This window comes from Protopterus annectens, chromosome 4.part1, assembly GCF_019279795.1.
Source record: "Protopterus annectens isolate FY-2018-M chromosome 4.part1, PAN1.0, whole genome shotgun sequence".
Taxonomy (NCBI): domain Eukaryota; kingdom Metazoa; phylum Chordata; order Ceratodontiformes; family Protopteridae; genus Protopterus; species Protopterus annectens.
The window spans coordinates 295,454,568-295,471,046 of NC_056734.1; positions in this window are offsets into that span (position 1 = coordinate 295,454,568).

Genomic DNA, 16,479 nt, shown 5'->3' on the forward strand with positions numbered 1-16,479 from the left:
ATGTATATAGAATTGTTTGAGAGCTGACAGCGACCACGTCTGTATGGGAAGGCAGCAAATAAAATCTGAGGTATGCAGGGCAACAGAGCATTATGGGTAAGGGAGGAGCTCAAGAATTTGTACTTTCCATGAGCTGTAAAAATCAACCTGGTTGGATCCAAGGAATGGATTAGACCCCACATGTTGAGAAACGAACGAAAGGTGACAACATCAGATTAAACAATTTCCCATATCTACCTTAGGGTAAAGCCCTCTAGCCTTTTTTATTCAGTAAGCACACTATTAGCCAGCTTATAGATGAATTCAGGACTTCTGGCATCATAATCAGATCAGAGAAAAAACTTCTTCAAAAGTAATCATCTAAACTGGAATATATATACAAAGGGTCCAGGAGAGTTCAGAGTTCACTGTCCCCCTTTCTTTTTTCTTTCTTTGTCTCTTTTATTTTATTTTTGCACTACTTTATTTTGTATTATTTAGCTTTTGCTGACAGGATTAGTCAACCTAGGCTAGTGGCTTCTCTTCAGGGGACACCAGGATTTGTGTTGTACTACCAGGATAAATTTGTCCGGAGAGTTAAGGAACTTCCCCTATTCTTTTAAAATATATACTCTGGGATATTTCATGTCCAGCTGAGCTACAGACAATTCAAGTATATAGCACCTTGGTTTAATGCCTCATCTGACTATACCAGAAAGTGATAAGCTATTAGTTTTGTTTGGATAGTGAAGCAGGATAGCATGAACAAAAGTAGATAAAAGCAAAATGACTGAAATTAAAGTGAAATAAAAATATGCTAATAATATGAGGAAATAAAGCATATAGTACATAGTACTCAAACCAGTGCTGTAGCAAGCTGACAGATAGATAACAAAATGGAAATTTAATGTAGTATTTTGAAAATTATTTACAGGAAACAGGTTATCTTAACTGCTTACTGTGGCATAGTTGAACCTAGCAACACAGCTCATAGGTCTTAATTAAAGTTGAAGCATTTTTCATAGACATATACTGAAAAAAGCCACAATTGACTTTGACAGAGGACGTGAACATTCATCTCAACATCTTATTACAAGAAATCTGGACAAAGCCAAAAATGATGGTGGGCAAAGGCCTGAGATTAGGGACAAATTTTAAATATTGCTCTTATAAATTTAGAAAGTTGCTAGACTGAAATGTTTTGTGATACCATGCATTTTCTTAAGGGCATAAGCCTGAAACTCAAATGTCTGTCATTATTTAATGAATTCAGTCCTCACTGATTTGCCAGAAGATCACACAAATTTTATGAGGATCAGACCAAAAATATAATGCAACAATCTGGACATTCTGCAAAAATCTGCAAGTGGCTCATATGTAAATTGTATCTACCTAGTAAGTAAACTTTGGAAAGTTTTATTTTGCAACAAGAGAAAAACTGCAGCAAAAATCTGCCTTCATTTTTAATATTCCAAGTCTGTTACATTTTTAAATAATCAGTACTTTTCAACACCTTAGATTGTGTTTCCACTTGTATGCTCTTATTATAAAAGCTATTTTGCACATTCAAGTTTATTTGATTTATTCCTGTATTCTTGTACCATTTATGAAAACTCCTGAGCTAAGCATGAAGCAGTGATTTTATGATTACTTTAATTAATATGTGAATATAACTGCCAAAAATTGCTATGAGGCATCCTCAGTATTTACTATGACAGGCTAGATCATTTCATCTATTAAAATTTTTTTTAACACATTTCAGAAACGTTGTTATAGCACAACTTTAAAGATATTTTTTGTAGGTGACAAAGCATTCTTTTTTTTCTGAGTGCTTACTCTAATCTTATCTTTCCACTTCGTAGGTTCTTATATACAGTAATAGTCATGGATATGAACCAAGTTATTTTATTTGTTAGTTTACAATGAGGTAATAGCAAAGTGCAATTCATTGTTTAACTTCAGAATTAAAAAAAAAAAATCCTTAAGTCTAGCAATAACTTTTTCATGTTTTGGCCCTCATACGAGACTTACAAAGTGACAAACTTCATGACACCCATGCAGATGGGAACTGAAAATTCAACTGCTGAATCCTACACTAAGGCACTGCACGAGCACATCCACTCATGCATGAATCATGCCATCCCCAACAGAACCAAGGCGCTCTCCTCCAAAAAAAGGAAGACAATATGGTGGTCCCTTGCAATACACAAACTTTACAACAAAAGGAACAAACTGTTGCAGAAAAGAGGAAAATCCCAGGATGCAAAAAAACACCCTTACCAGCCTCAGTAAGAAGGTGAGATCCCTCATAAAATCCTCCAAAGCTAGTTACAAAAATAAAGTTTCCAAAGATTCCAAAGAAACCACAAGGCAATCTATAGCTATGTCAAAAATCTAAATGGCAATGCCCAAATCTGCTCTGAGCTACAAAAGAATGGCATTAAATATACTGATCCCAAGGATATTGTCAATATCCTGGCAGATCAATTCAGTGCAAACTTTACCCCTCTCTCACCACCTAAAGGGCCCATCTCAATACCAAAAGATTGCCAAATTCCGGTAATAATGGCCACACAGGTAAAAAATGCACTCTCCAAAGCTAAGAATACAGCATCCATGGGACCAGATGATATCCCTGGCTGTGTACTACATGAACTACAAAATGAACTGGCACCTCACCTAAGTGTCATGTTTAATCATAGCCTCACCTCAGGCTTCGTGTCCACTGAGTGGCACACAGCTACAATTATCCCACTCTACAAGGGGGGATCCACCTTGGATCCTGGGAACTACCACCCCATTAGTCTGACGAGCCTGATCTGAAAAGCCATGGAACATATTATCATGGAACTTATAAACAAAGACATTGGCATCCTTCAAACACTGGACCCCATGCAGTTTGGGTTCGTGAAGGGCCAATCTTGTCTCCTAAACTTGACTGACTTCTTTGAATCAGTCTCCAGAGTCGTGGACAAGGGTAAGGTGGTCTACACAGCCTATCTAGACCTCATCAAGATCTTCAACACAATCTTCCACTCTGGAATCATAGATAAACTTACTAATCTGGGCATTAATCCCTACGTCACTCAATGGGTTGCCAAATGGCTTACTGACAGAACCCAGACTGTAAAATAGCCAACTCCAAATCCAGCTTCAGACAAGTGACAAGTGGGAGTACCTCAGGATTCAGTCCTGGGATCGCTCTTGTTTGTCATCTACTTCTCTGAAGTATAGGCCAACACTAAGGGACTCTGGCTAACAAAGTTTGCAGATGACTGCAAACTGGGAGCCATTACTGAATCCCCAAATCATGTGGATATTCTACAAAAAGGCCTTACAGAAAAAGATGCCTGGTGCCAGAGCCATGGGCTCAAGCTCAATGCCAAGAAATGTATAGCTATCCCCTCTGGGAAAAAACATGTGCCCATGAGTTACCACATAGGTGGCAGTACGCTAAGCACTGAAAGTGTGATAAGAGACTTAGGGACACAGGTGGACAGTGGTCTTACCTTCAATAACTAATAAAAACAAATTAATGAACCAGGAAAGGAGTAATCCAAGGCACTGAGTAGTCCTGATAACAAAGTAATTGGATACAAAAAAGTAGAACCACCAGGTTGAACTAAAACAGGAACCAAGTTTAATTAAGCGCTTTTCGTTTGCCGAATAGGCAAACTTCTTCAGACAATTACCACAGTACCACAATGCACTATTAAAACACTAACCATCAACAATTAACAATTAAGTGAAACCAATTAATGTTAATTAGAAACCAAATGTACTAACTGAAACATATCCATTAATACAAATAAAATTTGTAAACAGATTAATCAACTACCATAAAAAATCAAGTTTCTAAAAAACGCAGTAGTAATTTAAAAGAGTAGATAAATAAAAACCAAGGGCACATGTCACCTAATCTAAACCATGACTACCCCTACTGCAAATTATGATAGTAAATTAGCTTTGCTTGCCACCATAAAAAACCCACTTAAAAAACACATATATAAGGTGGTAAAGTCAGAAATCACTTGTACCCTAAACATTTAACAATATCACTATAAATATACATATCTACGAAAAAAATATATTGTGTTAAAATACATGTGAATAATTTATGTACACCACAAAAAAAGTCATGGTGTATTCATAAGAAGCCTATCTTTTTAAACTTGAAATACTGAGTAGACTATATATAGAACAGGTTTCATTCAGACCCGGAGTATGGTATGCCTCTAGTCTAATCTGCCAGTGTAATTCAAGTTCAAGTAACTTGAGTTCCATTGGTCCACCTCTAATGTCCTGACTAATCTGGTCTATCGCAATAAATTTAAACTGATGGGATGGAAATTCAAGGATGTGCCTAGCAAGAGCATTGGTTTCTTTATGCTTTCTTATAGCGTACTGGTGTTCGTAAATACGCTCCTTGAACTTACGTTCGGTCTTACCTACGTTAAAAGCCCAACAATTTTGGCATTGAGCTAAATAGACAAGCATCCTAGAATTACAATTGTTCCTATATTTTAGCTTAAATTCATAATTGTTAATCGTGAATCTATTAGATTCAATAATGAATTTGCAGTAGTTACAAGATTGGCATTTGAACATCCCCGGGGACCTAGTAGGTGGTGGTTTCATCTCAAACCAGGCTTTAAGATTCCTGGCCTTCCTATATGTCACCTTAGGTAATTGACCCAGTTTAGAAGAGACCACCGGGTCTGACTTAAACAAATGCCAGTTCTTTTTAACAATGTGCCACAAATTAATGCTGTCCACAGCATAGGTGGTAATAAACCTAGGTAAATTCAACAACGATGAACCATCATCATTTACATTAACCTCAATGTCAGAAGTTGGTGGTAATGTTGTTGGGTCAAACGTGACATGAACCTGAAATAAGGGGACATAAAAACCAGACCTCCTTTTCATTGAAACTTCACTTATTAGATCGTCAACCAATTTGTTAGGGTACCCTCGACTCAGAAACATCATTTTTAAAATTGAACATTCCTCAGTGAAGTCAACATCTTTGCTAGTAATTCTAATAATGACTTAAACAAATGCCAGTTCTTTTTAACAATGTGCAACAAATTAATGCTGTCCCTGGTCAGTGTTTTAATAGTGCATTGTGCTACTGTGGTAATTGTCTGAAGAAGTTTGCCTATTCGGCAAATGAAAAGCACTTAATTAAACTTGGTTCCTGTTTTAGTTCAACCTGGTGGTTCTACTTTTTTGTATGCAATTACTTTGTTATCGGGACTACTCAGTGCCTTGGATTACTCCTTTCCTGGTTCATTAATTTGTTTTTATCAGTCGGTGGTTCTCTATGTTTTTTAGTATCTCACCTTCAATAACCACAATGCCACAACAGTCAGGATATCCTTCTATGTGGCACACCTCATCACTAAGGGCTTTTCATCCAGAAAAAAGGAGGTCATTGCCCCACTGCACTCATTCCTCATTAGACCCATTATAGAATACAACATCCCGTTTGGTATGTACCTCTCAAAACATCTGCAACAACTGGAAAGGCCGCAGAAATACCTCACTAAAAGAATCACAGGCCTAAAGCAGATGCCCTATGCTGACCATCTAACCATCTAAAAAACTTCACCTATACTCTGTCGCATATCGTCTGCTCAGAGGCGATCTCTGCTTAACATACAAGGTAATGTCAAACCCAGAGCTGTTGGACATGCTACACTTAAAGAAATCACAATCTCTTAGAGACACATGCTCCAGGGATCTAAACCTTGTCATCACAATGAACAAAACATGCTGGAGGAATAGGTTCCTGACCCAGAGACTCCCCAGACTCTGGAATAGACTGCCCATACATGTCAAACAGAACGCCTCTTAGGCCCTCTTCAAAAGGAAACTTGATGATTGGATGGGAGATAGGAAATTCACCCCGGGGATCACGTCAGTCGCCCTGCTAGACAGGGGTCCAGGGAAGCAAATACTGTGGGAAGAAGTAGCCAGGGAATTGCTATGTCTAGGCTTGTATAGGCTCTAGGGCCTATAGCCTAGTACCAATCTATGAACCTATGAACACTTGATGGTGACTTGTACATTTTATTTTGTTTGATTGTATACTATTTGTTTACTCACATCCTATTTTGATTTCTTTTGTGCTCTTAGTTAATCTTATAATCTGATTAGTAATCTTTTGTTCTTTCTGACTGAAGTCTGGACACTTCAATTATGTTATTTGGATTTTCATGCTCACCTTTGTAGTACATCTGCCTTTTGTCTGTAATATAATTACTAAGCACAATTCCATGCCACATACACTTACCGCATAGTGCTGACATACATTTAATATATCAGTTGTTGGAGTCATATTTTATTTCTGTTGCATTCTTTACTTACGTTTATTTAACTGCATTTTACTGTCTGACTTTATATTCAGTGTTTCTAATAATGGACATTATTCTAGGTTTTTTTCTAAACTTGCTTGCATTGTTTGTTATATCTGAATACATGTATTTTTATTCAGTTAGATATTTGCCAAACCAGAAATGGCAAAATAAATACAAATACTATCAAGGTAGGGTGATAGATGCATTCACAACAGTCTCTTGAATAAGACATTCATAAACAAAATCATACAAAATATTAAAAGATTAATTTATAAGCTGCAAACAGTAGAGAGAAACTGACAATATTATTTTTATTCAGTATTGGCCTATAATTCCTTTTAAAACATTTTGAAGACACCAATCAAACAGAAAGGAAATCCATATTAATGAATCTCATGCATCCTTCATATGACATTGCCTTTTTATGCCTCAGCTAGCATCCAGACATGCTTATGTACCTAATCGTCTTTGAGAGAGGAATGTCCAGAGGCAAAAATGGGGTTTGGTGCATCCAAGCTCATTTTGGTCTCTACCTCTTGATAGGATTCGAAGAAGGAGCTTGATCAGACTCCTCCACAATGGAGATTTCAGAATGGTTTTCTTTCACTAAAATTAGCAAAAATACTTCTGTTTATTATTACATATTAACATTTGGCATATGCTTACAATGCTTGCTGACTATCACTGAGAGTCTGCTGAATTATTACCCATTAATAAGAAGTGCCCCACTGTAGTACAGCTGTAAGACCAATAATGTTGAGCTAGCACAGAAGCAACCATGAAGTTTGTTTCTGCCCCCACTAGCATCATTGACATCCATCCTAACAATGATTGCATTTGTAGGATTCTTTGAAATTGTTTTCATTTAAGACTTTGAAGTAAGATGAAGTACTCATAAAACATCAACATTCACAACATGATACAAATCAATATATTCTCCTTGTAGTCTCCATTATCAAAAGTCCTTTAATTCAAACATTTACTTTATTTCATAACATTGTTGTTCTTAAGGTATAAAATATTTATTATATCATGACCCCCCCCCCAAAACGTGCACGCTGATTGGCCAGCGTGCCCGTTGTAAATCGAGTTATAATAATGGAAAAAGGTCCGGTTGCCCGGACTTTTTTCCATTAGTATAACTCGTTTTTTAAAACACTGTCTCGCTATGTTAAATGGGTTTAACATAGCGAGACAGCTTTAAAATAAGCAACGGAGATCTCCGTTGCTTATTTTAAAGCTGTCTCGCCATGTTAAACCCATTTAACATAGCGACAGTGTTTAAAAGCAACGGAGAAAGCAAGATCTCCGTTGCTTTTAGTGTTCGCTATGTTAAATGAGTTTAACATAGCGAGACAGTTTAAAATAAGCAACGGACATCTCCGTTGCTTATTTTAAAACTGTCTCGCTATGTTAAACTCATTTAACATAGCGAACACTAAAAAGCAACGCAGACCTTGCTTTCTCCGTTGCTTTACAGCTCTGATGTACTGCACAGGCACGCAGTACATCAGAACTGCCGCGGATGCCAGACATCTGCGGAAGGGCAGTAAACAGGCATTATACTATGCCATTATTTAAGAAAAGTAATAGTTTCTTTTCTTAAATAATGTCATGGTATAATAGCAATAACCCACTTCTGGGTGTGGGTAATGCTAAATTTACCCACGGTTGGCTTTGTTTGGTCCCTCGGGCTTCGCCCTCGGGACCAAACCACGCCAACCGTGGGTAAATCTAGCATTACCCACACCCAGGCGTGGGTTATTGCTATATTACAGTTCTGCTGAACTCATTTTCATATTTTTTTCTTAATGCCCAGTCCCTGCAATGGAGTATGACTCATCAAACTCTAGGCTATGGCTTAAGAAAAGAAAAGAAAAATTCCTGGTTAAAGCATGTTCCAGATTAGTTATAGTTACTAGTGCATCCTTTATGTCATGCATACTCTGTGCTTCTGGTTTGTACATTTTGTACATTGGTTGGGGTTTGGTGTGATAGACCAGTTTCTGCAACACAGACTGCCCTTTTGAAAATTACATTGTCTTCTCTTTCAGGCTGCTGACTGACTTCCTCATTTTCAAGTCTGAATCTCTATTTACTTACTTCTTCATCTGGTTTGTTAACGCTTTCAACAGTCTACAGAATATTACTACTATAGTAGTTTTAAAACTTTGTACTGGCTGACGTTACTCATTTTGGTGGATAAGTAGATCATCTCTATCCTCTTAAGATAAGAAGCATGCAGTCTCCATGGGATATTCTAGTACTGACCATAAAAAGGTCTCCAATACCATTAATAAGAAGTGGCATAAAGGTGATACTTTTATGTAGTGCATGAAGAACCATAATTATGCTCCACTAAAAGTTAAATAACATCCTGGGTCCGTGCTATCCTAGAGCAAGACCCAACCTTAGCAATGCTTAAAAGGGTGTTTAACAATTGCTAAGCACTCCTATATCCTGTAACAATTGTGCTTGGGAATAAAGCCTAACAATGCCAGCTAGTAAACAGCAGCTGCAAAACATAAAACAGTATAATTTCAACTCTGTTTTTGCCAGGTATCTACCAAATTACATCCACTATTTTCAAATAAACTGCTTCCCTTAGACAGGAAATACTTAAGGATGTAAACCACTTCCCCACTGTGTTAGTGGCTTTCAAAGTTGGCACGACCTATCACATTTTTTTCTTTATTTTACATTTCAATAACTAGTAGTACAGGGAGCAGATACGTCTCAATGCACTACAAAGAATTATAACCAGATTATAGCCCTTAAGCTTTGATCTTGAGGTGAATCTCTTGGCATTCATATTTCAAACACGTATTATACATGTTATGATTGGAGACCCGATCATAATCTTCTTTGTTATGGATACATTGGTTGAAACAAAAGTGTTTCAACTGAAGGTAAACTTATTGATGGAAGTTAAGAAGATAGTGTACTGGTGGCAAAATGGGAAAGGGAGCAACCACCAAAAGGAAAGTGGAGAAAAAATGAGCAAAATCAAAGAGTCAAACAGAAAACAAACTTAGTATAACATATGCATGGAACCTCATGTTAAATACATTAAAAGTTGCCATGTGGAATGCTAAAGGATTCACAAACATAGTGAAGAGAGATAGGCTGGTATAAAAAAGGGGAGAAACCAAATAGAAGTACTACAAGGAACCCACTTAACAGAAGATGAGGTGAAGCAGTTAGATGGGCTTGTCATTATCTAATACCTCAACCTATCAGCCCATCATGAAGAAATAATTTTGATAAAAACAGGAACATATCTTGAGCTACAGGAGAGGACTGAGGAAACAAAAGGACCGCTTTCTTTAATAAAAGGAGAAAGTTGAATGAGGGGAAAAAAATCTGTAATATTAGTATACTTTCTCCCAAAGATGAACATTAGGACTATGAGGGAGGTACTACCTAAAATTATGAAATTTAGGAAGGGCTGTGCCTGGTGTTAGGATAGTGGAATGCAGTAGTAAACAGAGGGGATGTAGAGAGGACCCAGAAAGATAACAGTACAAAAAGAAGGGACATTTTCTGTGTCTACTTTAATTAATCGAAAGCAGATTCCAGCGAATGAAAAACCGTCAACACATAAGCATCAAAGTGCTTAACGGTCGAACAACGTAAAGGTCGAAACACCTTCAATCCAATTGTTTTAGTTGGCCCACGTAAAGTTTCTGATCACGTAATGCGAACCATTTGTAGCACTGGCGGGTAAATGTAAACCGTATTTGTAAAGTAATATGCACATCTCTACAAATTAAAACTAATTAAATCAAATGAAGACCTACATTACTAATCTGTACCATATGTGTAACATTTTAAAACGATAGTTACCGTACGTAATGTCTGCATACCACATCTTGTTGGACTACTGATGGCTGACAAAACGTTCACGTCTACTGGTGTGCTAGGTAAAGCATACCAAACTGTAAGATCACAGCAAAATAGAAAAAATGTTAATAGTTGACAGTTATCTGTATAACCTAGAAAAACAATTGAAAACCAAAAAAGTATTGGTGTTGTCGCCTAAAACATACAGTAAAATGTAACGGTAGAGCGATAAACACAACAAGCAGTGCAGAGGAGACGCTATTAAAATCTACATCCCCATGACCATGCTTCTGACCCTGCAGACGTGGAAAGGTATGAGTCATGTCGAAAATTAAGGGAGTTAGGTACCCTGTGTAGGAGTACACCAGCCTTGGTAGTAGACGATGTAGTTGCTACTACATCCCTGCAAAGTACTGTGGCTTTACCTACCCGTAGATCTATGTTACAAACGGTAAATAGAGTTAGAAAGCTACAGCTATGTAAGAACAGGAAGGCAAGTATACCACTAAGTGTGGTTTCCATAGATGAATATCCACTAAAACAATCTAGTTTTATACAGGAGAGGAAAGTAGATATACATAATAATTCACATGTATTGGTTTTCACTACAGAACAGAACTTAACAGACCTGTGCAAGGCAAACATTTGGTTATGGATGGTGTTTTCCTTACAAAAGGTAGATTTTGTAGAGAGTTATATAGTGTTCATGCACTGCTGTCACAGGGTAGTAATCAGAAATGTGTACCTCTGCTATACTGTCTAGATAATAGAAGAAGAAGATAATTCAGAGGAGTTAAGGCAACTGTAGAGCAGAAAGCAACTAACAGAACAGGAACAGGGTAGGGAATGAGAGATAAAAAAGAGAATACAGGCACAGGAGAATGAGAGGATAATCTAACAGAACAGGAGGAGAGTAGGGAGTGAGAGATAAAAAAGAGAATACAGGCATGGGAGAATGAGAGGATCCAAATGAGCAAATTAAGAATGGAAAAACTTTTTTTTGTCTAACTCACCACAGACAACAAAAGTACTGGCAACAAGGGAAACAGAAAGAAGAGAATACAGTTTGCAATAAGAAGGAGAACAGGAAGAAAGGACTACACTGGAGAATATATTAGAAGAATTTAAAAAGTATTATGAAGGGCTGCACAGAAGGGATGAGAGGGTGCAGGCAGAAAACAAGATAGGAAAGGAAATGTGGGAAGGAATGACATTACCAGAATTAGAGGTTCAAGGTAAAGTAGAACTGGTAAAAAAAGATAAATGACAAAGAAAAGCATTAAGGAAGGTGAAAAAAAAAGAAAACACTGGGCTCATGTTCTACCAATAGAGGAATTGGAATATGAGAGGAAGGAATAACAGGAGTATGGTTTGAGCTTTTCAGCTTAATGCATACAGTGAAGAGGTTCCAGATACATGGAAAGAAGCAGTAATATCAGTCATCCACAAGGATAGGAAATTATCCTAAGTCCCACCCCTCATATAGATCAAACTTAAATGTAGTCATGATTACAAGTGGTGCATGACAATAGTGGCTGATAGATTAGCCAAGTTACCACCAGATATATACATGAGGATCCTAGTGGGTTTGTAGGGAGAGAGAGAGAACAGCAGATAACTTTTTGGAGACACCAGTGATCATGAAAGATGTTCAGCTAAAGGAAAGAAAGACTGGGAATAATTTCATTATAAGCTGAAAAGGCATTCAACATTGCCCAGTGGGGTTGTGTGTTTAACTTAATGAAAAGAAGAGGGTTTTCAGAGAAATGGGTAGAAATATTAAAGAAGATAATTGAGGGAGCTAGAGCAAGGGTCAAGGTAAGAGCAAGAATGTCTGGATAGAGGGAGCAGGCAGGGATGCCCTCTTTCCCCACTCCTATTTGCTGTCTTCTTGGAGCCATTGGCAATAGGAATAAGATAATCAGATATAAGAATATATATCACTGGGAACAGACAATACAAGATAATGTTATACACAGACAGTGTTTTGATAACACTGGGGGAATGCAGTCAAGACATAGGGAAATAATTGACAGTTTTAGTAAGCAGGTGAGCCATACAATGAACCAAGGTAAGACTGAAGTTATTGCAATCAATCCATCCCAAGAAGAGCCATTAGGGACTGGGCAGTGAGAAATATGGAGGGATGAACTTAAGTAGCTAGGAGTGTGGTTAAAGACAATGATAGAGGAATCCCAAATTTTAACTTATGAAAAGATGAATACAACAATAAAAACCTAATTAGAAAAATGAAATAAATATAACATTAGATGCAGACAAAAAATACAAAGAAATGCAAATATGTCATCTATCAATTGTTTTTCGGCTAGAGCAAATGATGCTTTTATAATAAAATTAAATCTAAATATCTTTTTTTTTTCTGGGAAGGTAATAGTCCACTGGTGGTAATGGGAGTGCCCTTATTAATGGAAAAGAGAGGCCTATGAATGCCAAAGTAAGTAACTATATAAAGGTGTGTCAAATATGTAACACATGTAAACTGACAGATATACAATAGCAGATGGAATGGTAATCAGTGATGTAGTATGCAACAAAACAATTGAAGGCGCAAGAATATCTATGGGAGCTCTTGTTAGAATGCATGATCACTGACGTATAGTTATCCATTTTAAGGGAAATGGACAAGACAGGAAAAAAACATATTTCGGAGGAAGGTCATAAAACAATGGTGAGAAATGGCACTCCTGATAGGGGGAACAAAACTAGGGAGGGGAAAATATACATTGTTGTGGAGATAGGAAAAAATGTAGAAAGATACTGGGAACAGATGTTGAGGAAACATAATTATGAATTGAGAAAAGTTACAGTAAAAAATTACTTTACCAAGAGAAATGAAATGAGAGTACCAAGGCATAGTAGCTAAATGGGAAAAAATAACAAGGGAAATGGAATGAAACTCAGAATTTCCAAAAACTCTGATGGAAATTAACCAAAGGAGATTAGAGTGAGGCAATACAAAGAGACTAGTATCAAGAGGAATGGTGGTAAGGAAGATGGAAGAAAGAACCATGACAGGTAAAATTAAACCACGATGGGAAAAGGAATAACATTAAAAAATATCAGATGAGCTATGGAAAGAAATAAGAGTATAATAATAATAGGATTACCTGGATATGTAAAAAAAGTAAGGACATTTAAACATTTTGCCTAGTAGTGATATATATATATATTATTTACACACCACCCAGGCTGAGCTGGATGTTTCCAATGGTAATGGGAGATTGCTGGAGATGTAACTAAGGAGGAAGAGACTCATGGCTGCATATCGTTAACGACTATGAGATTTCACAGCAGTTTAAGAAAGACTTTAAGGGGTTAGTAGATCAATGGTATGGGCAGGTCTTATATCTAATGAAAAAAAAAATATTTGTTTTGGAGATTGAAGGGAGTTTCTTTTCCTGATTTTGGTCATGAGTTTTTTTCATTAATTATATAAACTGTTTTGGTGAGGATACCTCCAGTGGTGTTTGCTTTTCGTGATTGCTTTACATTTTTTTCTGGTAGGTACCACAGCCTCTTTGCAGCCATTCACATGTTTGTATAGTGACACTGTGAATAATTCTGTTTAGGTAGCTGTGGTCTTGGGGTTGGGGATGCCATGAATTTTGACAAACTGTCACTTAATTGGCTGTAGCTTGCTTTTGAATAGTTCCCAACTGTTACTGGTTCAGCTGGATTTTCTGGGTTGAATTTTACTTCAAGAGAAACAGATTTTTGATCCAGCCTCACTAGTGGGGATGTGACACAATAAGAGGTGTAATGCTCTCTCAAGTTGGTGAGTACCAGATGTTTGATCCTCAGGCTGGAGCTTGCACAATTTGTTCTGATGTGTTTGTGTCAATAAAGTCCAGAAAGCAATGTGCCTGTGCATTTGCAGCAGTATATGTTTTCCATTCTATAGAGGGGTAGTTAAAGTCACCCATGAATAGGGTAGTTGGTTGGAGGTGAGTGCCTCTAATAGGTTTAGTCAAGAGTCATGAGACTCTAGCAGCATATATGGTAACCAGTAGCTAGCCATGATATGGTGAGGGACATTATCTATGTTAATTTGTACATACCCGAGCTCCATTGTATCATCCCGTTTAACCAATCTGAAGGTACGTTTGTTGCCAACATAGATTGAAACACCGCCACCACTGGCTGCAGTCTGTGCCCTTCTAACTTGCAGTTTCGGAGTAGTTTCTACAGCTTTACACTAGGTCTCGGTCACTGCACAGATGTCTACATTCTCCAGAGTGAGGAGGGCTGGAGGGGTGTAGAGTTTGTAGTTTAGTCTCCAAGCACTGAGCAGTAACTACTTAAGGATGTTTACAGACTGTTTCACTGTGTTGGTAGGTTTGTCTTTTTGACATTGTCCAAAAAAAGAGTCTAAGGTGATGGATACGGTTTTATCCAATATCTGAAAGCCTAGGAAGGACAAGTGCAACACATCCTTGGCAAATCAACGAGGCCTTTTGACCATGTTATCCCACACTGCCAGATATTGGAGCCCCTGCCTGGAGTGACTCCAAAAGCTAAGACAATTATTCAAATCAGTAATTTTACGTTCATTCTGTGGCATCATCCATGGTGAAAATAGAATGCTCATACCTATCTATGACACATATTCTGAGACATCCATTATGCCTTTTTTCATTTAGCCAGTGAGGTATGTATCAGGGCACTTACACCTAAATGGATTATGATAGAATCATATGGTACCTGGAGTGCAGTAACTTGAGTGTATGCATAATAATGTGGATCCTGACTCTAGACAGCCAACTAGTTGTTATCTTCTCCTTGTCCAACTAGGTGAGAGGGCCATCTGTGTGTCACACAATGGAGTTTCCAATGACGAGAGTGTTAGGTAAAGTGTATGCTTGTCTAGTGGACATTGCACTGTTTGGGGACCATTAGGTGTATGCTTGTGTGTGATATTTTGTGTTTCTTTTGGTGTGTGTTTTAGTGATTGCTGAGGAGCAATGTTACCATTAGGTGGATTTCAAGATCTTTGGGATTTGAGAAGGTTTCTTTAAAGTACCTCAGCATAAGGCAATCTGTGTGTTTGGTGAATGGTATGTGTGAGGGATGTAGTGTGGGTACTCCTAACAACCTCGCTTGTATGTGAGATTTTTGCCTCCAGTGATGTGTATTTATAGCTCTCACATACTGTGTTATTTTCTTTAATAATAAACTGGATGTCTGAGAGCATGAGACAATTGCTACATTGCCTTTGCATGTCCAAAGCTATCAAGCTGGCCACAGTGACATTACTAACTGCAAGAAGAATAAATACATACATATATGTGATTATAGACTAGATGGTGTGAGAAAAATGTTGAGAATAAATGACCAAGATAAATTGAGAAATAGATCACAACACACTGCCAGAAGTATAAAGTCAAGTACTGGAAAATATGAAGGGCAGGCTTAGGGATATATGTATACTTCAGAAATACTCAGAGAGAATGTTCTTTGCAAAACTTGAACATGTTATAGAAAAATGGATAAAGATTGGAAGTGAAAGAAATGGAACTGAAATTCTTATATAGTGCTATCCAAATATACAAGAAAGCTCTATACTTTCAAAGTGTATTGTTGTCAACTTTTTACCACTTACTAATGAAGCACAGATTGTAACTGATGGCACATGATTTTGTAGGAAATTACGTTTGTATTTCTTGTAGACAAACAGAATAACTGATGAAATAGTACAGCTTCTTCCTGTGGAAATATATTTAACTAATTAACAGTCAAATGTTAATTGTCTAATTAGAAGGTATCTCACAAAAGCTTTGTGTTTGTCTACAGGGCATGACTGATTTCACATCACGCATTAAATATACAGAGAAAATATATTTTTATTACAGTAAGCAATAGTATTATAAGTTTTGAAAATTTTATTTATTTATTATTTATTTCCAGTTTGATGACTGGGGATGTCCACTGGGCTCAGGGTGCCCGTTTTCAGTGGAGGCCCGGGGAGAAAAGCTCCATGTTAAAGTTTAGATACAGAAACAATATAGAAAAGAAAAACAATTTACAATTATGTTTCATGCTAGAGAGCAGGTGTAATTTCTTAGGTACATGTTACCTTTAGATACAGACACAATATTATTAATGAACAATTTACAGTTACATTTCATCTTAGAGAGCAGGTGTAAATTCTTAGGTACATGGTACAAATTTGATATTTACAAAATGTACATACATGCGGTAGCCTATAGATCATAGCTAGAGAGGCTAGTAATCCTAGCTGGAGAGGGGTTTAGAGGTGGAGAGAGAATTATAGGAC